Source organism: Chiloscyllium plagiosum, unplaced genomic scaffold (assembly GCF_037043375.1).
Source record: "Chiloscyllium plagiosum isolate Xiang-an unplaced genomic scaffold, Cpla_swu_hap1 HiC_scaffold_172, whole genome shotgun sequence".
Classification (NCBI taxonomy): Eukaryota; Metazoa; Chordata; class Chondrichthyes; order Orectolobiformes; family Hemiscylliidae; genus Chiloscyllium; species Chiloscyllium plagiosum.
This window is the reverse complement of record NW_028270311.1, coordinates 146241-170966: the sequence shown is the minus strand read 5'-3', so window position 1 is coordinate 170966 and position 24726 is coordinate 146241. Positions and strand designations below refer to the sequence as shown.

The window sequence follows — 24726 nt, the reverse complement described above, 5'->3', positions numbered from 1 at the left end:
GAGAGGAATGTTTTCCAGACATTTACAGACAATGACCATTCTCCTTGATACATTCCCAAGTTGTCCATCAAATAATTTCGTTGACTAAAAAAAAAACCACACAAATCGTGTTGTCCCCTCAACTCTCGAGTGAATCCAAAAACTTACAGCTCTTAACGTGGACCAGGTGCAGAGTAATTATCAGACACACAAACTCATTACTTCTGTCTGTGAGTCAGTGAAAGACATGTATGTCAAGAACCGCTCACACAAATACCATCGAAGCAATTCCAAACGGAGCTTCCCGTCATTCTGGAGATTTAGTGCATTGCCAAGTAACAGAAAGTGCTCAAGTAACATAAAACATAACAGAAATATGTACCATGCAAAGTGAATATTACCAATTATATTCTCGATTAAATTAGGTCAAAAATGTGCTGGTGCCTCCATCTGCTTGAGCGAGCCAATCTCCAGCCTCCCTCACTAGAACAGTAACTAAGGAAATGAGAGAAATATAACAAGGTTTTACGTTGTGATTGTCCACCTTTTCGCCACAACAACAAAAAACGAGGGAGCAGATTCAGTGCAGGATCTGGCTTCACAACAGCGGTGAGATAACGACGTCCACTCACTTTCAGGGAAAGCTGTGAACTACTCACATTGTCCAGAATATGAATACACAGCGCAGGCTGTTTAGTTCCCATATTCTACTGCTGCCCCGACATTCATACGAAAATGTACCTTTCAAAGAGAGCGTTTGTAGCTGTGGAATGATAGTGGCAACTGTTTCCCCTCGCTCTTACTGCCGCCTTGGTAGTGTTGGGGCTGGTATTCTCATCTTACACGCGGTAGTTGAGTGTGCAATTCTCTGTTGTGGAAAAGCGGAGTGTTTTGGAGCAGAAAGATGTGAAGTTCGGATGCTTCTGGAGTTCTTGTTGAAAAGTTCGGTGACGCGAGGAAGATGGTTTGCAGACTTTTCCTCGCCTGTCTAGGTGACATTATCAGCGCTGCAGAGGTTCCTGTGAAGCGCTGCTCTCATGTTTTGGTACGAATTCATTTGGTTAAATTCCCGCTGCTTCCGTTTGTTGGGATTGCAGATTGGGTCCAACGGATGGAATCCGTGGATGTGTGCCCTGCTTCTAGGAATTGTCTGGCAGTCTTCTGCTTGCCCTGTCCTATTATTGTTGTGCTATTCTAGTCGAATGTGTGGCCCTTGCCGTTTGGACGTATTGCTACTAGGGACTGCTGGACTGACGCCCACGCAAATTCTTTGCCAAGAACCAATATCCACACACCTTCATTCGCAGATGCATGGCACACAAAGTTCGCAACGAGGATATGCTTTGAGGTAATTTTTAAATCATGCTTCCCTGTATTAAAAACAAATTCTGGAAAACGATATCCAGACTCCTCCGAACACTCGGACTGATGACAGCACAGAAACTGAGAGCCTCACACAGACAACAACTCACGAGAAAACAAGACCCAATACGTATCATGTGCAGGTCAAACGTGGTTGACGAGATTCCACGCAGGTACTGCACGAAACACGACATAGGAGAAAGAGGCTGACAACTAGAGAGCTGCATTCATAATTTCACCAGGACTGTTAACGCCTCGGACAGCTGTTCCTTGCAGTTATGCACAGAATATTGAATGTCTCTGATTCCAGGGCTTGGAACTCGGATGATATGACCGTCTGCAACACTGGTTACTTCCTTGTGTGAGGTAACTCCTGATGGAACACATGTAACACTCTATTGCTCATTGAGAAATATATCCAAAATAGGAGCTCATAGCAGCATTTCTGTTGTCTTTCTGGTGCTGTCCCTGACATGCCCTGTGGCACTGCACTTATTCTGTGTTTCCTGACGTTTCGGAACATGCTTCCACGATCGTATTATGGGCAGTAATGTGCATTTTCGCTTCAATAACGGGGGTGTGAAGCGGAGGTCCACCATTCTCTATTCTATTTTTCTCTTCTTATGCACAACTGCAATACAGTAAACGATCAATTCGTATTGTAAGGGAATATACAGAGGCGTGTGAAATACCGAAGTTTTAATGACATTTATGCAATGGTTAGCGATTACCTTGATTCAGGAAATAAGGATGTAAACTCTGTTTGGCTGGAGTTGAGAAACAGTGAGGAATGAACTCACAAGCATGTGTAGTTTACAAGCCCACTCGCAGTAACCACAAAGCGAAATAAATCATACAAGGAAAAACAATTGTGTGTGAGTGACAAAAATGGCAATAGTCATGCGTGATCTTAACTTCCCATTAACACTCTCGGTTCCATTGTAAAAACGTTTGGAGAACCATAATCAAAAACATCCCACATGTCCCATAAAAAATCACGAAGGATATCTTGGTAATTCATTACTCTCCTGATGACTTAATTTTGCTATTTTCTTGGAAACCATCTCTTTAATTGTGAGCATCATAAAAAGGCTTTTTATTTGCCAGCAAGAAATAAATATGTGATTAACCTTTGTTCGTTTCATGTATAAGGACACTGAGACTCCTCTGCACTGCACATCTTTTGCGTTTCTATCTATTGTAATAGTAGTGTGTCTTTTGATTCTTCCAAACAAAGTATATGACGTCGCATTCCCGACATGAAACTGCATCTGCCAAGAATACTCCAATTGTTGGAGGGAATCCTGAGGAACAGAATGTACATGTATTTGGAAAGGCAACGACTGATTCAGGATAGTTAACATGGCTTTGTGCGTGGGAAATCGTGTGTCACAACCTTGATTTGAGTTTTTTGAAGAAGTAACAAAGAAGATTGATTAGGGCAGAGCAGTAAATGTGATCTATATGGACTTCAGTAAGGCGTTCAACAATGTTCCCCATGGGAGACTGATTGGCAAGGTTAGATCTCATGTAACAGCAGTGGACCTAACACCGACCCTTGTGGTACGCCGCCAGTACATGGATACCAAGAAGAACATGTTCCATTAACTACAACACTGTTTTCTATTGGCAAGCCAATTACTGATCAAAGCTGCAATCTCTCCCACAATTCCATTCCACCGCATTTTGTATAATAGCCTATTGTGGGGAACCTTATCGAACAACGTTCTGAAACCCATATACACCACATCAATCGGTTTACTGTAATCTCCCTGTTTGGTCACTTTGTCAAAAAAGTCAATAAATTCGTTAGGCAAGGCCGACCCATCACAAAACCGTGCTGACTGTCCCTGATCAGATTATTCTTTTCCAGATGGTCATAAATCCTATCCATAATAACCTTTTCCGACACGTTACCAACAACTGCAGTGAGACTCACTGGTCTGTAATTATCAAGGTTGTCTCTGCGACACTTTTTGAACACGGGAACAACGTATGCTATGCTCCATTCCACAGGCACTATTCCTGTAGAAAACGATGATTTGACGATCGATGCCAAAGGCTCATCAATCTCTTCCCTTGCTTCCCAGAGGATACTAGGACAGATCCCATCCAGCCCAGGGGACTTGTCTGTTATCACACTCTGCAGTATTTTTATCACCTAATCCTTGTGAACCTCAATCTCTAGTACTCTGGACGCAAGTATCTCAGTATCTTCCTCGCCAACATTTTCATTTTCTATAGCGAACACTGTCGAAAAATATTTATTTAGCGCTTCCCCTATCTCCTCTGACTCCACACACAACTTCCCATTATTATCCTTGTTTGTCCCAAATTTAACTCTCGTCATTCTTTTAATCCTGACATACCTATGGAAAACCTTAGGGTTAACCCTGATCCTCTCTGCCAACAACTTCACATGTCTCCTCCTGGCTCTTCTCAGCTCTCTGTTTAGATCTTTCCTGATATCGTTGGAACCCTCGAGCGCTCTAACTGAGTTTTCACATTTTGTCCTAACATAAGACTTCTTGTTCTTCTGACCAGGAATTCCACTTCCTTAGTAAACCACGGCTCACGGGTTCTATATCTTCCTCCCTGCCTGACAGATACATACTTATCTAGGACACACAGGAGCTTTTCCTTGAATAAGCTCCACATTTTAATGTGCTCACCCCCTGCAGTTTCCTACCCCATTCTACGCTTCCTAAATCTTACCTAATCTTCCTAAATCTTGGGACTTGTGCCTCACAACACACTTCACATTCAACAACCAGATATACGAACAAATCAACGGAACACCCTTGGGCTCACCGATCTCGGGACTCATGGCAGAAGCCGTAATGCAAAGATTAGAGCTGTCTTTCCGCAAATTCAACCCAAACACTGTTTCAGATACGTGGATGACACCATTGTAATCATTAAAAACACGGAAATAGAGAAAACACACAGGATCATCAACTCCACACTCACAGGAATCCGATTCACCAGAGAGGAAGAAAAGGGCAACCAACTCCCATTCCTAGACGTGATGGTACAGAGAACACCTAACGGAGAATTCACCACAAAGGTACACAGGAAAGCCACACACACAGACCAAGTCCTGAATTATGAGAACAACCACCCCAACATACACAAACGAAGTTGCATCAAGACACTATTCAAAAGGGGCACAACACAATGCAGCACACCAGAACTGCAAAAAGTGGAAGAGGAACACCTATACAAGGTATTCGCCGAAAATGGATATCCTCGCAATTTTATCAACAGATGCGTAAGGGATAGACCACGGAAAGAGGACATGCCACAACCCAAAGGACTAGCCACACTACCACACATCAAGAACATCTCCAAACTGACAGCCAGACTACTGCGACCACTAGGACTCTTAACAGCACACAAACTAACAGCCACACTCAGACAACAGCTTACCAGAACTAAGGACACGATATCCAACATGAGCAAAACTAATGTAGTATACAAAATCCCATGCAATGACTGCACAAAACACTATACCGGACAAACAGGAAGACAGCTAACGAACCGCATCCAGGAACATCAACTAACCATGAAACGAAGCGACCAACTATGCATAGTCGCCACACACACAGACGACAAGCAACATGAATTCGAGTGGGATAACACTACTATTATAGGGCAAGCCAAACAAAGAACAACCAGGGAATTCCCAGAAGCATGGCACTCATCCACAAACTCCATCAACAAACACATCGACTTGGACCCAATATACCAGCCACTGCAGCGGAGAGCTGAAACTGACAACAGGAAGCGGCAAGGACAGGCCACCATAAATGCCGCACGAAACACCACAGAAGCGCTTCACAGGAGGTTCCCAAGCACTGAGGATGCCACCTAGACAGGGGACGAAACGTTTCCAACAAAAACTTCCAGCTCGACGAACAGAAACACATCATTGTCTTGAGTGTTCCAGAGTTTTTCATTGTCCCAGAGTCCAGATGAAGTTTGCATTCCTCACGTACGTGAGCGAGAATGACTTCAATGTCTCAGATCAGTTCCTGTCCCGAGAACATCAGAGTCAATGTCCCGTCCTCTACTCGGTCCGACAGTTCACACTTCTTCATTCTCCTCTGATTCCATTTCCCAAAGAGTTTCTCAAGATTTACAAAGCTGGAGCCTAAATTATATGGTTTGCTTCCTAAACATTTTTTCAACTGCCAACTGACAATATTTCCACAGTGTCTCTTCACAATCCTCTGGCTTGCACCATGTCCAGGGATGAGAAGTCCCGTTTGGTGGAGAGATTCCCGAGGCTGATGAGTTTCACTTTGGAACAAAAATGGTTAAGTGGCGATTTCCTGCGGTTGTTTCTAATGATGGAGAGGGAGCGGTGGGGAATGAGCACTTTGACGAGCAGGAGGAAGTGTTACCACTGACCCGAGTCAGAGAACAGTGGACAGGGATTAAAGGAATCTAATGAAAAGCAGCACTTCTGCTCAGGACGTTCAATAACAGCTGCAGAAACCCGATGTGTCGAGCAGTGTATCTGGAAAGAGAAACAGAGTTAATGTTTTAAATATGGAACATTTCTGATGAAGAACTCGAGTTTCCCAAGTCTAATCAAATTACCGGCCTGGTTCACAAAATAGTTTTTCTGAATTTTGAGCGATAATTGTACCAGCAGGAATGCATTCATAACGTAGTCAGCAGGATTCGAACCTACGTGGGGAAACCCCAATGGATTTCTAATCCATCGCTTTAACCACTCGGCCATGACTACAGATGGCTCAGGCGGGTTGAGCATAGACCAAATCAGCCGTAATCTCATTGAAAGCTCTCGCTGTCTTGATGAGCGAAATGCTTCCATCTCCTTTCATACCTTTGCTGTCATTTGGAAGGTGCGAGACACCAATGTAAAAGAAGAAAAGCACAAAGGTAGTAAAAGATGTTTGCAGGCAAACTGAGTCAAAATTTTTTATTGAAAGGAAAATCACACTTGGCAATTTGCCATATCTCTTTGCGAACATGACCAGCAGAAGTAAGCAAAGGAGCTATTGATCTCAGTATTCTCGGACCTGAAGCAAACAAAATTTAGTGACATATTCATTTCTTTTTCTGGCGAACTAAATGATCTTTCCTGATGGTTACAATGAAAGAGATGGTTCCCAATAAGAGACAGAGATTAATTCGCATGATTCATTTTCAGTCCCTAATTACCCCAGAGATGGAGGAGGTGAGTTACTTTTCTTCACTCTTCAACTCCTCAGCACGGAGGTACAAACATGAAACCGCTAGAGATGGAGTTCTTGAATTGGGAACCAGAGACACTGAAGAAACTAGGCTAAAGTGAGGACTGTAGATGCTGGAAACCTGACTTTAGATCAGAGTGATGCTGGAAAAGGACAGCAGGTCAGGCTGCATCCGAGGAGCAGGAGAGTCAACGTTTCTGTTGCCAGTCATGCTCCGCTGCACAAACAATTTTCGTTTTTGGCTCAGATTTCCTGCATCTGCAGCTATTTGTTTTATGTTTACCTTCATAATGTTTTGGACAAAACCAACGACCTGCCAGCATCGGAAAATCGGCAGACGTACTGGAACACCGATATGTTTGCTGAATAATACAACCATTCCATGAGCGGGAATACGATCCGGGCCACGGTGCTGAGAATACCGAATCCTCACAAGTAAATAACAAGAGAAGGCGATAGATACTATCGTACATGGTGTAAATAAAACACCCTGTCTGAACATTTTCGTTGCAGATTTTTTTCATATTGTCTTCGAAGATTTACAAAGTGGGAAAAGGCCATTCCGCCCGTGTGCATTGCGGCTAATCAGAGAGCCATCTATTCTCGTCGCAGTTTCGAACTTTGGCCCAAAGTCTCACGTGTTCTAATGTTTCCAGGTCAAATGTCAATGAGGTTATCCTATGTTCTTACATGTCACAATAATGGGACAGAAGTATAACGAATTGTAACTCTTTTGAGGAACTCATGCTCATTTTCACCCACAGAGGGAGACACACCAGAAGATACCGCCAAACAGACGGAAGTGTCCGTTGTGGAGAGCTGGAATTTGAAATGGACAATAGGACAAATGCAGGCTTTTCATGCGGAAGCACAGTGGCGATGTCCCGAGAAAACTTGACAGGGGAGCGTCAAAGTATACCACGGTTAAAGCAAAACACCCCCCCTCAAGCCAGGTAGGCCTCGAAACTACAATCTTCTGATCCGAAGTCAGACACGTTCTCCATTATGCCACTGGCCCAAGTGAAAGGCTGGCGATTGGCAGAATGTCGATATGTAATGCCATGAACTTTCACGGAATCAGAATTAAAAAGGTGAACAAGCACCGAAGATACTCACCAACATTGCTTCACTTCGAAGTTTCGAATTTGTGAAGCAGTGCCTTTCACTGGCAAAGGAGAAACATTTGTCCTCAGCTGCCTGCTTCAGGGTCGCGTCCTTCTCTGCTGGAAGTTTCCATCGTTTTAAAAACAGTCACGACGCGATTTCATGGTCCACTCCAGTGAAAACGTGTCATGGTGTCGTCCAAACAAGACCCTGCAGAAACTCGGCGAGAAACCTCTGGTCATTTCGAGCTCAGGATGTGGAATTAGACGAGATGCGTGACACCTTCTTTGGCGCCGCCACTTCACTGAAATTAGCGGCTCAAAACGAGCCGTTGTAAACATCAGCCTGATTTGTACCTTCCTGCAGTGCATTTGCTAAACAAAATCAGATCGCTCCCATCCGGCCCAGCTGACTTATCTTTTTTCACACTCTGCAGTATTTCAAATATCTCTTCCTTGTGAACCTCAATCTCTTCTCGTCTAGACGCAAGTAGCTCTGCATCTTCCTCGCCAATATTTTCATTTTCTATAGCGAACACTGTCGAAAAATATTTATTTAGTACTTCCCCTATCTTCTCTGACTTCACACACAACTTCCCACTATTATCCTTGATTGTCCCAAATTTAACTCTCGTCATTCTTTTATTCCTGACATACCTATGGAAGGCCTTAGGGTTAACCCTGATCCTATCTGCCAACAACTTCTCATGTCTCCTCCTGGCTCTTCTCAGCTCTCTTTTTAGGTCTCTCCTGATATCGTTGGAACCCTCGAGCGCGCTAACTGAGTTTTCACATTTTATCCTAACATAAGACGTCTTGTTCTTCTTGACCAGGGATTCCACTTCCTTAGTAAACCACGGCTCACGCGTTCTAGATCTTCCTCCCTGCCTGATAGGTACATACTTATCTAGGACACACAGGAGCTTTTCCTTGAAAAGGATAAAGTGAGGTCTGCAGACGCTGGAGATCAAAGCTGAAACTTTATTGCTGGAACAGCACAGCAGGTCAGGCAGCATCTAGGGAACAGGAGATTCGACGTTTCGGGCACATGCCCTTCTTCAGGAGAAGAAGGGCATGTGCCCGAAACGTCGAATCTCCTGTTCCCTAGATGCTGCCTGACCTGCTGTGCTGTTCCAGCAATAAAGTTTCAGCTTTCCTTGAATAAGCTCCACATTTTAATGTGCTCACCCCCTGCAGTTTCCTACCCCATTCTACGCTTCCTAAATCTTACCTCATTGCATCGTAAATTCCCTTCCACTAGCTGAAACACTTGCTCCGTGGATGCACCTATCCCCTTCAATCACGAAAGTAAACCTCAGAGAATTGTGATCGATGTCTCCAAAGTGCTCACCTACTTCCGAATCTAAAACCTGGCCAGGCTCGTTACCCAGTACTAAATCGAAAGTGGCTTCGTCCCTTGAAGGCATATGTACGTACTGTGTCAGGAAGCCCTCCTGCACACACTGGGCCAAAAATGACTCATCTATGGAACTCGTACTGTAGTGATCCCAGGAAATATTTGGATATTGTCTTGAGTATTCCAGAGTTTTTCATTGTCCCAGAGTCTAGATGAAGTTCGCATTCCTCACGTACGTGAGCGAGAATGATTTCAATGTCTCAGATCAGTTCCTGTTCCGAGAACATCAGAGTCAATGTCCCGTCCTCTACTCCGTCCGACAGTTCACACTTTTTCATTCTCCTCTGATTCCATTTCCCAAAGAATTTCTCAAGATTTACAAAGCTGGAGCCTAAGTTATATGGTTTGCTTCCTAAACATTTTTTCAACTGCCAGCTGAAAATATTTTCACAGTATCTCTTCACAATCCTCTGGCTTGCACCATGTCCAGGGATGAGAAGTCCCGTTTGGTGGAGAGATTCCCGAGGCTGATGAATTTCACTTTGGAACAAAGATGATTAAGTGGCGATTTCCTGCGGTTGTTTCTAATGATGGAGAGGGAGCGGTGGGGAATGAGCACTTTGACGAGCAGGAGGAAGTGTTGCCAGTGACCCGAGTCAGAGAACAGTGGACAGGGATTAAAGGAATCGAATGAAAAGTAGCACTTCTGCTCAGGACGTTCAATAACAGCTGCAGAAACCCGATGTGTCGAGCAGTGTATCTGGAAAGAGAAAGAGATAATGTTTTATCTATGGAACATTTCTGATGAAGAACTCGAGTTTCCCAAGTCCAATCAAATTACCGGCCTGGTTCACAAAATAGTTTTTCCGAACTTTAAGCGAAAATTGTACCAGCAGGAAATCATTCATTACGTAGTCAGCAGGATTCGAACCTACGTGGGGAAACCCCAATGAATTTCTAGTCTATCGCCTTAACCACTCGGCCATGACTACCGACAGCGTGGGTGGCTTGAGCATTGACCAAATCATTGTAAGCTGCCGTTGACTTGATGAGATCAATGCTTCCGTTCTCCTCTCCCACCTCTGCTGTCAATTGTCAGGTGCGAGACACCAATGTAAAGGAAGAAAAACACAAATTTAGGAAAAGATATTTGCAGCCAAACTGAGTCAAAATTATTGATTGAAAGGACAATCCCACTTTGGCAATTTGCTAGATCTCTTTGCAAACATGATCAGCAGAGCTGATCAAGAGAGGTATTGATCTGAGTCTTCTTGGGCATGAAACAATCCAAGGTTAGAGACATATTCATTTCTTTTTCTGGCGAAGGAGCTGGTCTTTCCAGATGCTCACAATGAAATAGATTTTTCCCAATAAAAGACGGCAAATAAGTCCCATCTAACGCTGACACCATCGTGAGCGCTGCTGTTACACAATACCACAGAGTCAGGGTCAATTCCCGCCTCATGCAACTGAATGTGTGGAGTTTGCACATTCTCCCCGTGGCTGCGTGCACTTGCTCTGGTTTTCTCCCATAGCCCAAAAATGTACCGGTTAGGTGAAATGGCCGTGCTAAATTGACGTGGTGAATGGAGAGGAATGCATTTGGGCTGGGGCGGGTCGGTGTGGAGTTGCTGGGCAGAAGGACCTGTTTCCATATTGTAAGTATTCTAATCTACGGTAATCAATGGCCAAGGTATGACGCACGTTGTTCGATGTTGCATATATGACTTTTCGATTGTTTTTCTTCAAAGTTTCTTTACAATTGAAACGGGAGTGGAAGAAGGGAAATGAATGTCTCCCATAATTCTTGCCTTCTTTTAGCATTAACAGGCGGTATTTTTCCTGTATTTTTTTTTCACACTGTGGTTACTGTTATTGTTCTTGTAAGCTACACCGGCTGGTTTCCTCTTTCCTCAATGTTCCTCATCTCTACCCAAACACATTTTCCATCCTTATCTCCTGAATCAATGTAATCTCTAACCATTGCATAATTGCCACAGAAACTGGGCTTTTCACACGCCTGTATATGTCATTTTCCAATATTAAGTGATCGTTTACTGTGTTGCAATTGCGCATGTGAAGAAGAAAACAGCATAGAGGTAGGTGATCCTGGGTTTCAAACGCACCTAATTGCAGCTAAAACGCAGATTACTGCACACAATGCAATCACGGAAGCATCCACCGAATCGTCAGGAAGCACACAATAAGTACAATGTTGGATGTCATGTCAGGAACAGGACCAGAAACACAACAGAAATACGTCTCTTGGGTACTATTTTCTCAATGAGCTATCGTGTTTTACATATGTTCCATCGGGAGTTACCTCACACAAGGAAGTAACCAGTGCTGCAGACGGTCATATAATCCGGGTCCCAAGTCCCGGAGTCAGAGAGACTCAGTGCCCTGTGTGTACCTACAAGGAACAGCTGTGCATGGGGTTTATCGGGTAACTGAACTGCATGAATGCAGCTCGATGGTCGTCTGACTGCTTCTCCTCTGTAGTTTTCTGTGCAGTCCCTGCGTGCAATCTTGTCAACTACGTTTGTCCGGCACAAGATGGGCATTGGTCGCTTGTCTCTGAGAGAGGCTGTTGGTTTATGTGTTGTCATAATTCCGAGTGTAAGGAGGAAACTGGTTGTCAGTTCCCAGAAACTGACTTTAATAAATGGAAGCGTGCTTTGTAACTTGCCGCGTGGCATATCCTCGTTGCGAAGTTCGTGCACTGCGAATCACGTTGCGGGACAATCCTACTTTGGCAAAGAATTTGTGTGGCAGTCACGAGTTGCCACGACCAGCTATCCCTAGTAGCAATACGGACAAATGGCAAGAACTACAAATTCGATTAGAGCAGCACAAGGTTAATGTGACAGGGCAAACAGAAGGCAGTCAGAAGATTTCTGGGTGCAGGGCAATCACCCAAGGTGCCTTTTCATATGAAAGTCTGTGCATCAGTAGAATCTGTAACCCAAGTAGTCTATGTTGGTTATTCATATTCCAGACAACTTGTGTTGTTCCCCGTTTATTCTGAAAGTGAATAGACATAGTTATCTCACCATTATTTCGAAAGAAGATCCTGCATTGAATCTGTTCGACGTTATTTGATTCTGTGGTGAAAAGGTGGGCAATCGCGATGTGAGACGTTGCTATACTTTCATTTCCTTCATTACTGTCCTGGTGATCGAGAAAGGTGATCACCGGGGCATTGATGGCCTAATTTAATCATGGATACAATTGGAAATGTTCACTCTTATTGGTTCGTTGTTGTTCTGTTTTGTTTTATGATACTTGAGCACTTTCTGGGACTTGGCAATAAACTAAATCTCCAGTAGGTTTGGAATTGCCTCGCTGTTACTTGTGCGAGCGGTTCATGTCAGAGACGACTCACAGTGCATCACAGACAGCACGTAAGCTTCGGTGTGTCTGATCATGGTTCTGCCTTTTCAGTTCTGATTCTGTTCCACGTTAAGAGCTGTCAGGTTTTGGATTCGCTGGAGAGGAAAATGGGTAATACGATATGTGAGGTATTTTTCTTTAGCCAAAATCTTTGATGGCGAACTTGGGAAAGTGTCAAGAAGAATGGTCATTGGCAGCAAATATCCGGAAAACCTTCATCTCTGGATCGATTGGGCCCATCCACCCTCCGAACAAAATAGACAAACTCGCTGACTGAGTAACAAACATCATGCGTTTTTTTTGCAAATGGTGTATTCAAACCGTTGCCGATGGCTGGAACATCTCAGAGTTGTCGAGCATGGAAACAAATCCCGCGAGCCAACTTGCCCTTGCGAAACACATAACCGAAAGTAATCCATACATATCTCACAATATTTGTGCCTTATCTCTCCGGGGTCTTCTGTCTATACACCCATTCAGATGCCTTTGAAATGTTCTGAGTGCACCAGACTCTGCCACTAAATGTGGCAATTCATTCCACACACAGAAAAGTTCTGTGTGAAAAACATGTGTCCCTCACATCCCTTTTAAATTTTTCCTCTCTCACATTAAATGTTTGCAATGTAGATTTGAACTCGCGTGTCTTGTGAAAAAGTGCTCCCTGACTATTTACTTTGTCTGTCTTCCTCATGATTTTATAAGCTTCTGAGAGGCCATATCTAAGCCCTGAATCTCCTGGGAATCTGACGAAGCCTATTCAGTTTCGTTCTCATGTCCAAGCAGTGCAAACCTTTCAAATCCTTGTAAAGGTTTTCTAAACGTGCACTTGAAAGAAGTGTGTCCAGCTGCAGCACTTGCTTGACCGCGTGGTCACTCTGGAGCTGCGGGTGGACTCACTGTGGAGCATCAGCAATTCTGGAGAGTTATGTTGCCTCCCAGGTGCTCAGGCCAGGGATGTCGCTCATCGGCTGGAGAGCATTCGAAAAGGGGATCGTGAACATCCAGTTGTCAATGTGCATACAGGCATGAGATAAGGACCTGCAGGGAGAATTCAGGGAGCCAGGAGAGAAATTAAAAAGGAGGACCTCAAAGGTAGTAATCTCGCGATTAATGCCGGTGCCGTGTGACTGCCAGCGGAGAAATGAATAAAAAAAGGCACGATGAACACGTGACTTGAAGAATGGTGCTGCAGGGTGGGTTTCAGATTTGTTGGACCAGTTCTGGACAATGTGGGACTACAAGAAATTTGACGATCTACATCTGAACCAGACGGGAACGAATGTCCTTTCGGGAGTTTTTGCGACTGCTGTTGGGGAGGTTTTATACTGTTGTGGCAGGGGGCTGGGAACCACAAGATTAAACAAATCGGCAGTGCGGTGGAAACTGGAAACGCTAAGAATCAGGAAGATAACATTAATAATGGGAAGATTAGGCAGAGAGCAGATGAATGCAAAAGAACTGGTGGCCTGAAATGCACCAACTTAATGCATGGAGTATAGACAGATGAACTTAGGGTTTAGGTTGATGCCGGGGAATATGACGTTATTGCGATCACAGAGATTTAGTTGAAGGAAGGGCATGGTTGGCAACCAAATGTTCTAGGGTATAGATGCTTCAGATGGGACAGGGAGGGAAGAAAAAGGAGAAGGAGTTGCATTGCTGGTCAGAGATGATATCATGGCTGTGCGAAAGGAGGACACCATGTAAGGCTTGGGTCGTGAGACACTATGGATGGAGCAGTGAAATAAGAAGGGTGAGGTTAGATTTTTGGGGCTGTATTACAGTGAGCGTGAGGTGTAAGAAAAACATAGTTAAACAGATCATGGAAAGACGTAGAGGCAATTATTTAGTGTTGATTGAAGATTTCTGTTTTCCCAACATTGTCCGGGATACTCTTAGCGTCAGAGGTCTGGATGGGATACCATTTGTAGGAAGCCTCCAGGTGAGTTTTCTGGAGTGGTATATCAATAGTCCGACGAGGGAATAGGCCATATTGGATCTGATATTGGGGAATAAGCCAGGCCTGGTGATAACAGTTGCTGTGAGTGATTTCTTTGGGAAGTGTCCAATATTCTGTAAGTGTTAGAATACTCATTGACAAAGATCAGAGTGGTCATGAGGAAAGAGTACTATCCTGGGACAAAGCTAATTATATCAAAATTATGCAGGAGGTCGGAAATGTGAATTGGAAACAGCTTTTTGTAGGAAGGTCCACATTTCATACGTGGCAGGCTTTCAAAGATAGGTTAAATATAGTGCAGGGTAGGCATGTCCCGTTGAAGGCAAATGATTCGAAAGGCAATATTCGTGAACTGTTGATGACAGGACAATTGCACGACTCGCCAAGAGGAAAAGGCAAGCATGCATAACGCCTCGGCAGCCAAGAACATAATGGTCCCTGGAGGAACATGAGAAGAGTAGGACAAGTCTGAAACGAGGAATGAAGGGGGTTAAAAGGGGTCATGAAACAACTTCACGCTAGCACAATTGAGGAGAATCCTAAAGTCTATTATTCATATATAAGAAGTAAACGGGTAACCAGAGAAAGGATTGTTCCACTAACGGAAAATGAACGAAGGCTGTATGTCGAATCTGAGAGATTGGGTATGATTCTGAATGTTTATTTTGCATCAGTGGTCACTGAGGAGAGGAACATGGTGAATGTTGAGTCTAGAGTTAGACATTTGATTAGTCTGGATCATGGTGACATAAGAAGGGAAGCTGTGTTGGGCAGGCTAGTGGTAATTAATGTGGACAAATCCCCAGGAACGGATGGGATCTATCCCTGGTTCCTGATTGAGGTCAGAGAGGAAATAGTTGGGGCACTGGCAGATATCTTCGTGGCATGCTTCAGCACAGGTGAGGTTCTGGCTGACTGGAACGTTGCTCATATTGTCCCCTGTACAAGAAGTATATAGGGATATTCTGGATAACTACAGAACAATGGGCCTAACATCAGTGTTGGGAAAGTTGCTGCAGAAGGTACTGAGGGATAGGATTATTCATATTTACAAAATAATGTGCATATCAGTGAGAGGCATAGATTTTTTCAGGGAAGTGCCCAAGTTGATAGATGAAGCAAAGGTTGTTGATGTCACATACATGCACTATAGTAAGGAGTTAGATAAGGTAACCAAATACAGAACGTAAAGTAACATGGTGTGTAGCGTGTTCTAGACAAGTGGATAATTAATTAGTTGTGCAATAGGAGACAGGGAGTGGCAGTTGAATGAGTTTCGGGAAATGGAGAAAGATGAGCAGTAGTGCTCCACAGGGGTCAGTGTTGAGGCCACTTTTGATTGTGATATACATAAATGATCTGGAAGACAGCACTGTTGGAATGATCAGAAAGTTTGCAGATGACACGAAGATTTCTGGACTAGCAGAAAGTATAAGTGACCGTTAAAGAGTACAGGAGGATATTGATATACTGAAAATTGGGCGTAAAAGTGGCAGCTGGAGTTCAAAACAGACAAATGTGAGGTGAGATATTTCGGTTAGTCTAATTCTAGATGGGGTTATACAATGAACGGAAGAGCTTTGTGGAAAAAATATTGATGGACAGAGAGATCTGTGAGTACAGGTCCATTATACACTGAAGCTTGCTGCACAGGTGGATAGAGTGGTCAAGCAGTCATATAGTATGTTTGGCTTCATTGGATGGGGTATTGAATAGAATGGCTGGAAAGTCATGTTGAAATTGAACAATACATTGGTCTGGCCACACTTAGAATACTGTGTAAATTTCTGCCGCCACATTACCAAAAGGATGTGGACGCTTAGGAGAGGGCACGTAAAAGGTTTAAGCGGATGTTGCCTCGTATGGAAGGTGCAATCTAGGAAGAGAGGTTGCGTAGGTTAGGTTTGTTTTCATTCGAAAAAAGGAGTTTGAGGCGGACCGTTTTGAGGTTTACAAAATCATGAAGGGTACAAACAGCGTCGATAGAGAAAAGTTTTATTTCCCAGGTTGAAGGATTAACTACCGAGAGGTCACGCTTTCAAGGTGAGAGGTGAAATGTTTAAGAGGGATACACGCGGCAACTACTTGGCACAGCGCGTGGTGAGTGTCTGGAATGCGTTCCCAGCAGAGACGGGAGAGGTAATCACGGTAGATGCATTTAAGATCCGTCTGGATAGATGCATGAGTAGGTGGGGAGCAGAGGGATACAGATGCTTAGAATTGGGTGACAGGTTTAAACAGTAGATTTGGATCAGCTCAGGCTTGAATGGATGAAGGGCCTGTTCCTTGTCTGTGCATTTTCATTCGTCTTCCTTCTTAAATTACGCCAATTTCGTTACAAAATATGCGAGTTCTATGTGTCTGAAGTGAATCGATGCTGAAACACTAGTCATAACAAATCTGAGTGTTGGATTTTGTGTGGTAGCGTGGTCGAGCGGTCTAATATGCTGGATTTTGAAGCTTCAGTTTCTATCGAATCGTGGCTTCAAATACCAAAATCGTAAGTGCGCTACTATGTGGAGATGTATGTGAGAGAACTGCGCATTTGTGGATTCCTTTTAGTTTGAGTATTTGCAGCTCCTCAGTATGCTTACCCTCTCGGTGATAAAATCAGCGGCCGTCTCTGAAAACAACGCAAATTCCTGCTGTCCGACGTATCCTCATATCCCGTTTATAACTTTGCTTTAGGATATCTGCGTTGCCAGTTTCTGTATCTCAAATGGTCAGCGCAGTTGGGTGAAATGTTGGTGGTTCGAGCCCACCCAGGGAATAAGCCTCAAATATTTCAGCACAACCATTTACCCCGACCATATATTGACATTGTAACCGATAAAACTCATCCATGATTCACCCCAAGTCCGCAGGGAGTGAGACGTTTACACGCAGCAGAATACGACATCACTTTCTCCAAGCTCCCGATGCCAACAGAAAGCGGCCACTGCAGCTTCAATCAGCGACTTTCTGCCAAGCCATGGGAAACAACTTGTGGAAACTCCTTCCTTAGTAACAGCTCTTTCCGTGTGAAAGGAGCAAAACTTTCACTTTAAATTGGAAAGGGCTTCAGGGCATTGGAATGTTGATCCAGTTCTTGGAACGTGTTATAAATAAAAATCCTGACTTGACAATAAGAAGTGGTCAAGGTTTTAGGTAGAAAGGACAAAGAAAGTGTTGATTGAGACGACTCTGTCTCGTCAGCAGATGGGAAATGCCCAACACTGTAAACGGAAATGATTGGGTTTCCTTATGTAATTTCCCGACGGATTTACTGTCTGTCAGAGTGATTGGAAATCACACCAGCGATATAATGGTGAGGATAAACATATTACGGGTAAAATTATTACGGTTGAACCTTAAATCCCGGGACAAGTGTTAAATCGGTTGTAATGCTTTGAAGGAATAACTGAAGTGAAAGGTGTGAATGATATTTTTGTGATTAGGAGGAATGAACTGGATCCTAACAAATTGCAGATGAATTATGCTCGCAATATAATAGCAAACTAATCCACAGTGCACCGTGCTAGGTTAGCTCAGTCGGTGCAGTGTGAGATGCTTAATCTGAGGGTGGTGTGTGCAAGCCTCACAATGGGCGCTTTCACCGCTTATTACAATTCCGGCTCTTCGTTCCAAGTGCAGTATTGCAACACTTCACAGGGGTATGTTCTTGCTGCTTTCATTGACACATCTGTCCGCCTGCTTTTGATCACACGTCGGTTTCTGAGTGAACACTGTTTCCATTTTACTGGAGGCGCCAGAGACAACTTTATCAGTGCAGCCGAAAATACAATGAATGATGTCCATTTCAAAACGTGAGGTTCCAAACCAACCGTGCACCACCCAAAGTGTTCAAAAGCACGGAAAGCGAATGGCCACTTGCTAGGGGTCTGACAGAGACGGATCAATGTCACATGTCTTGAACCAATTTTCAGTGATTCAGATTGTTCTGATGAAAACAGAAGAGAACTCTCCCTCAACGTTTCGCAATTGTTCTTCTTGCGTTTAACGTAATGAATAGTATATTGTCAGTAACGAGAGTGGAGGTGCGGCAGGACCGTGAGGTTTCAGTGTGGGACATAGACACAGTAAGTCAAATATCCCCAGCGCACGGGAGAACTGTTTGGTCCAGGATCACTACCATCTTCTGTTTCTAAACCAACAAATGAAATTACTGGAAAATCTCAGCAGGTCTCGTGGCATCTTGGAAATAAAAATCGATTTAAGACTTTGGGACTAGTGACACTTCTTTTCCATGTCCATCTCCACCTACTTTTGCACACTCTTCCTTTTTATTGAATGTCTCCTGACTTCCAACTTTATATTCAGCTTCTCTTTTATTACTTCCTCTCCAACCAGTTTCCAAGTCTCCAATTTTGTATTAGAACTGTTCCATCTTTCACATTGCCCAGGACCTCGAACTGAACAAATAACTCTGTTTCTATTTCCTTAGATAGCAGATGGCCAGAGACTGGAAGGCAGTGTTGTTCCGAAAACTCACCCATGATTCACCCCGAGTCGACAGGGAGCAAGACGTTTACACGCAGCAGAGTACGACACCATGTTCTCCAATCCCCCGATGCCGTCTGAAAGCTGCCACTTCAGCTGCAATCAGGGCTTCCTACCAAACCCTGGGATACAGCTCGTGGAAACTCCTTTCTCATTAACTACTCTTCCCGTTGGAAAGGAATAAAATTTCCATTTTAAATTGGAAACGGCATCAGGAGATTGGAAGGTTGTTCCTGTTCTTGGAACATGTTATAAACAAAAGTCCTGTCTTGAAAGTAAGAAGTGGTAAACGTTTTAGGCAGGAAGAACAAAGAAAATGTTGATTGTGAGAACTCTGTCTCGTCAGCAGATGGGAAATTCCCTATACTGTAAACATAAATGATTGGGTTTCCTAAGGTAATTTTCCGACTGATTTACTCTCTGCCAGAGTGACTGGAAATCAGTTCATATGAAAATATTCGGGTTGAATCTTAAAAGCCGGGACAAGTGTTAAATAGATTGTAATGTTTTGAAGAAATAACAAAAGTGACAGATGTGAATTATGTTATTTGTGATTGGGAGGAATGAGCTGGATCTTTGCAAATTGCTGTGCCAGGTGAATTATGCTCAGAATGAAATAGCAAACTAATTTATCGTGTCCCAAGCGTGGATATCTCAGTTCGTTGCAATGTGAGTTGTTTAATCAGAGAGTCATGCGTCCAAGCCCCATAATAGTAGTTTTCACTGTTTGATAGAGTTCCAGCTCGTCGTTCCACATGCAGAATTGCAAGCTGACAAATATGTCCTCCTGCTTTGATCACATGTCGGTTACTGAGTGAAAACTGTGTGCACTTTACTGGAAGCGCCAGATAAAACTTTATCAGTGCAGCTGAAAATACTATGAATGATGTCCATTTCAAAACATGAGATTCCACTTCATCCGTGCACCAACAAAAGTGTTCAAAGACACAGGACGCGAATGGCCATTTGTTAGTGGTCTGACAGAGACGGCTCAATGTTTCATTGGTCCTGAATAAAAATTAATTGATTCAGAATGTGCTGATGGAACGGAACGGAGATCTCCCTGTACATTTTGCAAATGTTCTTGTTGTGTGCTCATATAAGTTTATATAATGAACAGTTTATTTCCAGTAACGTGGGTGGGGGTGGGGAAGGATTCTGAGGTTTCGGTGTGGGACAGACGTGATCTAATCGAACGGGTAAGTCAAATATTCCCAAAACATGAGAGAGCTGATTGGTTCAGGATCACTCCCATCTTCTGTTCCAGAATCAACAAATGAAATTGCTGGAAAATCTCTGCAGGTCCGGTCGCATCATGAAAATGAAAACCGAATGAGATTTCGGGACTGGTGACACTTCTTCTTCCATCTCCATCTCCCTCTGCCTTTCAAAAACTTCCTTTTTACTGAATATGTCCTGACTTCAAACTTTATATTCAGCTTCTCTTTTATTGCTTCCTCTCCAAACATTTTACCAGTCTCTGAAATTGCATCATGCTTGTTCTATCTCTCACTTTGCCCAGGACTTCCAACTGAACAAATAACTCTGTTTCTATTTCCTTAGATACCAGATGGCCAGAGATTGGAAGACATAGGAGGACGGTTAGCGCTTTCAGAATATCTAGTCTGCTCCGCCATTCGATTCTGCCTTATATCATTCTTAACCCCATTCTCCAGTCCTCTCCCTGAACACTTACTCCCCAGTCTTTTTCGCAGAGTGGGTCCTAATCGGTCGCAAAACCCTCTACATGTGTTGGCAGCTGTTATACCGTGTCAATGTGTCATCAATCTCAATTTCAGTGATTCTCGGCAAACACGAACTGTTGTGAGCAGCTCGATCAGGTCTCTGGCCACACTGTGATCCTGCGGGGGAACAGTAATCATCTTCATCTCCTACGCGAAGGATCGACGCTTCAACAAAATCAGACAGAAAGAAAGATAGGCTTGTGTGTCAAGATATGTGGAGTTAATTGCTTTCTGACCTGGTCAGTAAACCTTACTCTGTATATCCCCACACATTCCAGCTGTTGTGATGAAAGGGAATAGAAGTGCAATTTATTGCCATCTACGCTATTATTCGATATGTATTCTTCCTTGTTCTGAATATGCAGGGAGTTTCCAGCACTGATGGTCATCATTTCTAAGAGTGCATGCTGCGGGCCCTGATCTTTTCAGGAGAGTAGCAATATCACTTTGTGCGAAAGTGGCCCAGTAAAAAGCTTAGAAGATACATTGTTGTTCCCTCTTTCCGGGCGACAGTCTTTCATATCATGATCGATGGGATTTTAATGCATTCTCAGCAAACCTTGTTTTGAATTTACTCGCCCAATACTACTGTAGCGGTGAAAATAATATAATTCCGAATACCTGCTGCGTGAATTTCATTTTCAAATTTTTATTCGCAGTGGTCCTTCATGTGTGGTGATGTCTATATCACTGCTGGCCATCCTGTTTAAGAGTGCCGTTACATATGTTCCTCTGTCTTGGCGCTGCAGGGAAAATTGTCTGCAGCTTTTCAGCCAATATTTCCTTGATATTTGAACATGTTATTCTTTATTTTTTCAATCATGTCCACTTTAAGGACACAGTTAACGACACTGATCCTTTCTGTAACAACAGTACCGCATTTGCTTTACACGCGAAGTTGGCCTGGATCAGTAACAAGGAGAGCATTACTTACCGTCTGTCACAGCGAACACTGGATTCATGATGTTAGTCTCTGTAAAATGCATCCGAAAATGTGCTCTGAACGCTTCATTTGAACGCTGTCTGGCGTTTTTCAACGTGTGTCAACCAAAACCAGAAATCCTCAATCATAGTTTGGAGCAGTTCACATATTCGAGTTTCGAAGCAGCAGACACGGATACAGTTCATTCAGTCAACAACAGGAATGAAAAGATTTACAGGCACAGATGAACTGTCGACTCTTGTTTTCATACTGTTACTAATATTACCGTGTGGCCTGAAGTCTAAGCCATGTTGTAACTGAAAATGAGGAAATCACAGACAGGCTGCCGAATGACGCAGTATGTATTTTGTTTTCTTGTTCTCACAGAGTTCCAGGAAAGTATGACAGCGAGGGAGAGGAATATAAGTCAAGTGCAGCTCTGGTGAAACTCCTTCTGTCTGATTCAGTCATCAACAAGAAACGTAAATGCGACTAAAGCGGGAAACTTTCTCACAACTCGAACAAAGAGCAATCACGAAGAGTGACCACCTCCGAGACATCTCAGATCGCCTTTGACCTTCCCTGAATATGTATAGAATCTATTTTTCGTACACCTGAAAGTTAGAACTGTTTGATTTACCGACAATAAGTGAGTCGCATGTCCTTGATTCCACATAGGGTTCCATCTCGGTTTGCAGCCAGGTGGCAGTTGCTCATGGCTCTGCTGGATAAGGCACTATTATGGAGAAAGAAAAGGAAAGTTGGAACTCTTATTGGCTCTGGGTTTCGAATAATCTTGCTACGTGTTCTGCCATTCTCGGATTCCAGTGCTAAACCAGTTTTTCAGTTCATCCGAGCAGCAGGAGAGTTGGCGTTTCTGGCAGGAGCAGAATTCATCATCTCCAGTGATCACTTTATCTGAGGAGAGAAAATGAACAAAGTTTCACACAGTGACTAATCGGAATTGCATTCCGTTTCCGCATGGTGGCAGATATGGGCTAGCAAATTCAAAGCCAGATTTGCTGATGAGAACAACAAGCACGACCGCTCAGATAGAGCAATTCCTTCCCACCGCTTATTCTGCAGAACCGGTGCTGTTACTGTGAGTATGCTGCAGGGTATCACCATTTACATGCTCTTGGGTTTCCGGTTTTGGCCTGTGTGCTCGCGTGGCTGAGCAACCTGAGACTCTGATTTCAGATTCCACTTCTTAAGAAGGCTTGTGTTTGCATCCCTGCGGGGCCACGTGTGCTAATGGACTAAGTTGGCAACGTTTTGCAGGAATGAGTTTTGTTAAAGTTGAACAGAAAAAAAACAGTCATTTCTTCTAAACCGGCTGTGATGTGGCACAGCAGAAAACAACCATCATGTCAGTGCCCATGTTTCCCCCTTGTGCTGTAGTTGTCACGTTCCCCTCCAGCTCGAAAGGCCACCAGCATAATATGCGACTCAAAAACAGGCTGCGCCAATCTTTCAAATTCCAGACAATTTGCATTTTTCACTGTTTCTCTGAAAGTGAATGGAGATATTTATTTCCCTGTTTATGTGAAATTAGGTTCTACATTGAATCTGCTTGCAGTTTTCTGCTGTTGTTGCGAAAAGGGGGGAAATTGCGATATGAAACTTGATTACTTTTCCTAATTTCCTTAATTTCTGTCCTGATGAGAGAGGCTGGTGATTGGTCCTCTCGATCCGGTGGAGACATCAGCCCAATTGTTAACCTCATCTAATCGAGACTGTAATTGGTAATCTTCACTTTTCATGGTTCATTGTTAGTCAGTTCTGATTCATGTAACTTGAGAACTTTTCTGGAAGTATTAGTGCACTAAGGCGCCAGTACGTTGAAAGCACCATTTGGAATTGCCTCTCTGCAATTTGTGTGAGCAGCGCATGACCCAAACGACTCGCTCTGCCTCACAGACAGCATTCATGAGTCCGTGTGTCTGAAAATAGGCTCTCTTTGTCAGTTCTGCTTCTGTTTCTGGTTTGTTAGTTTTTGGTTTCGCTGAAGAGCCGCGCGGGCAACATGATTTGTGAGCTATGTTCCACAGCCAGAATCTCCCACTGACAAGTTCGGAATGTGTCAAGAAGAATGGTCACTGGAAGCCTAAGACCAGAAAAAAGTTGAATCGTTGCTGGTATTAACCGAAGCAGCCAGTGGGAGTTATATCAAATGGGAGAGTACTCTCTTTGCATGCGAGAGATTGCGGGTTGTTAGCTGCGTTCTCCACCCCCTTTTAGGGCGGCACCGTCGCTCAGTGGTTAGCACTGCTGCCTCATAGCACAAGTGTTCCACGTTTGATTCCTGTGCGTCAGTTTGCACATTCTCCCTGCGTCTGCGTAGGTTTTTTCCCAGACTGCAAAGATGTGCAGGGCAGGTGAATGTCACATGCTAATTTGCCCATTATGATCGGTGAATTATTTCGAGGGAAATTGGTTTGGGTGGGTTACTCTTTGTCGGGTCGGTGTGGACTAGTTGCGCGGAAGGGCCTGTTTCCATACTGTAGGGAATCTAATCTAACCATCTTCCAGAAAACTAGCCCAACGCACTGACCAAGTGATGAGTGCCTATTCAAACTGATGATCGCCACTGCAGCATCTCAGAGGGGCTGAGCCCGTAAACAACCGCTCTATTTGCCAAATTTCACGTTTATTCTTTTTCAACTTTCCTGTCAGTATAAAGATCCATATGTCTTTGAAATGTTGAGAGTGTACCAGACTCCACCACTAAATCAGTCAATTCATTCCAAACATGCAAGACTTTCTGTGAACAAAAAATATCCTTCAGATCCCTTTTAAATTTTACCACTCTCCCCTTAAACCTGTGTTTCCCTTGTTTTGAACTTGCCTGTCTTGGGAAGAAATATTCATTGACCATTTACACTCCCGTCTACCTCATATTTATATAAACCTCAGTAAGTGCATCCCTCAGCACTCAAGCTCCAGGGAAAATTTTCACATCCTAATCAACTTTAAGCTACGATCCAAACACTGTAAGCCTTACAACATCCTCATACGTATTATCGAACTTGCGCCAAGTTCGCCAGTGAAAGTGCGTGTGTTAAAGTGCCTGAAGTGAGGCGATGCTGTAACACTCATCCTGAAAAACGTGGTTGCGGGGGTTTGTGTGGCAGCATTGCAGAGGTATCGAAGGAGCTGTCTTTAAACTATAACCTCGAT

At 43.7% G+C, this 24726-nt stretch overlaps 2 non-coding genes across 2 annotated transcripts; both read right to left on the bottom strand.

The window, feature by feature from the left end:
- Nucleotides 1-6015: 6015 nt before the first annotated feature.
- trnas-aga (transfer RNA serine (anticodon AGA)) lies at nt 6016-6097 on the bottom strand. The gene has a single exon. It is a non-coding gene; the product is annotated as a tRNA-Ser (tRNA).
- Nucleotides 6098-9936: 3839 nt separating this feature from the next.
- Nucleotides 9937-10018, bottom strand: trnas-aga (transfer RNA serine (anticodon AGA)). The gene has a single exon. It is a non-coding gene; the product is annotated as a tRNA-Ser (tRNA).
- Between the last annotated feature and the right edge of the window lie 14708 nt (nt 10019-24726).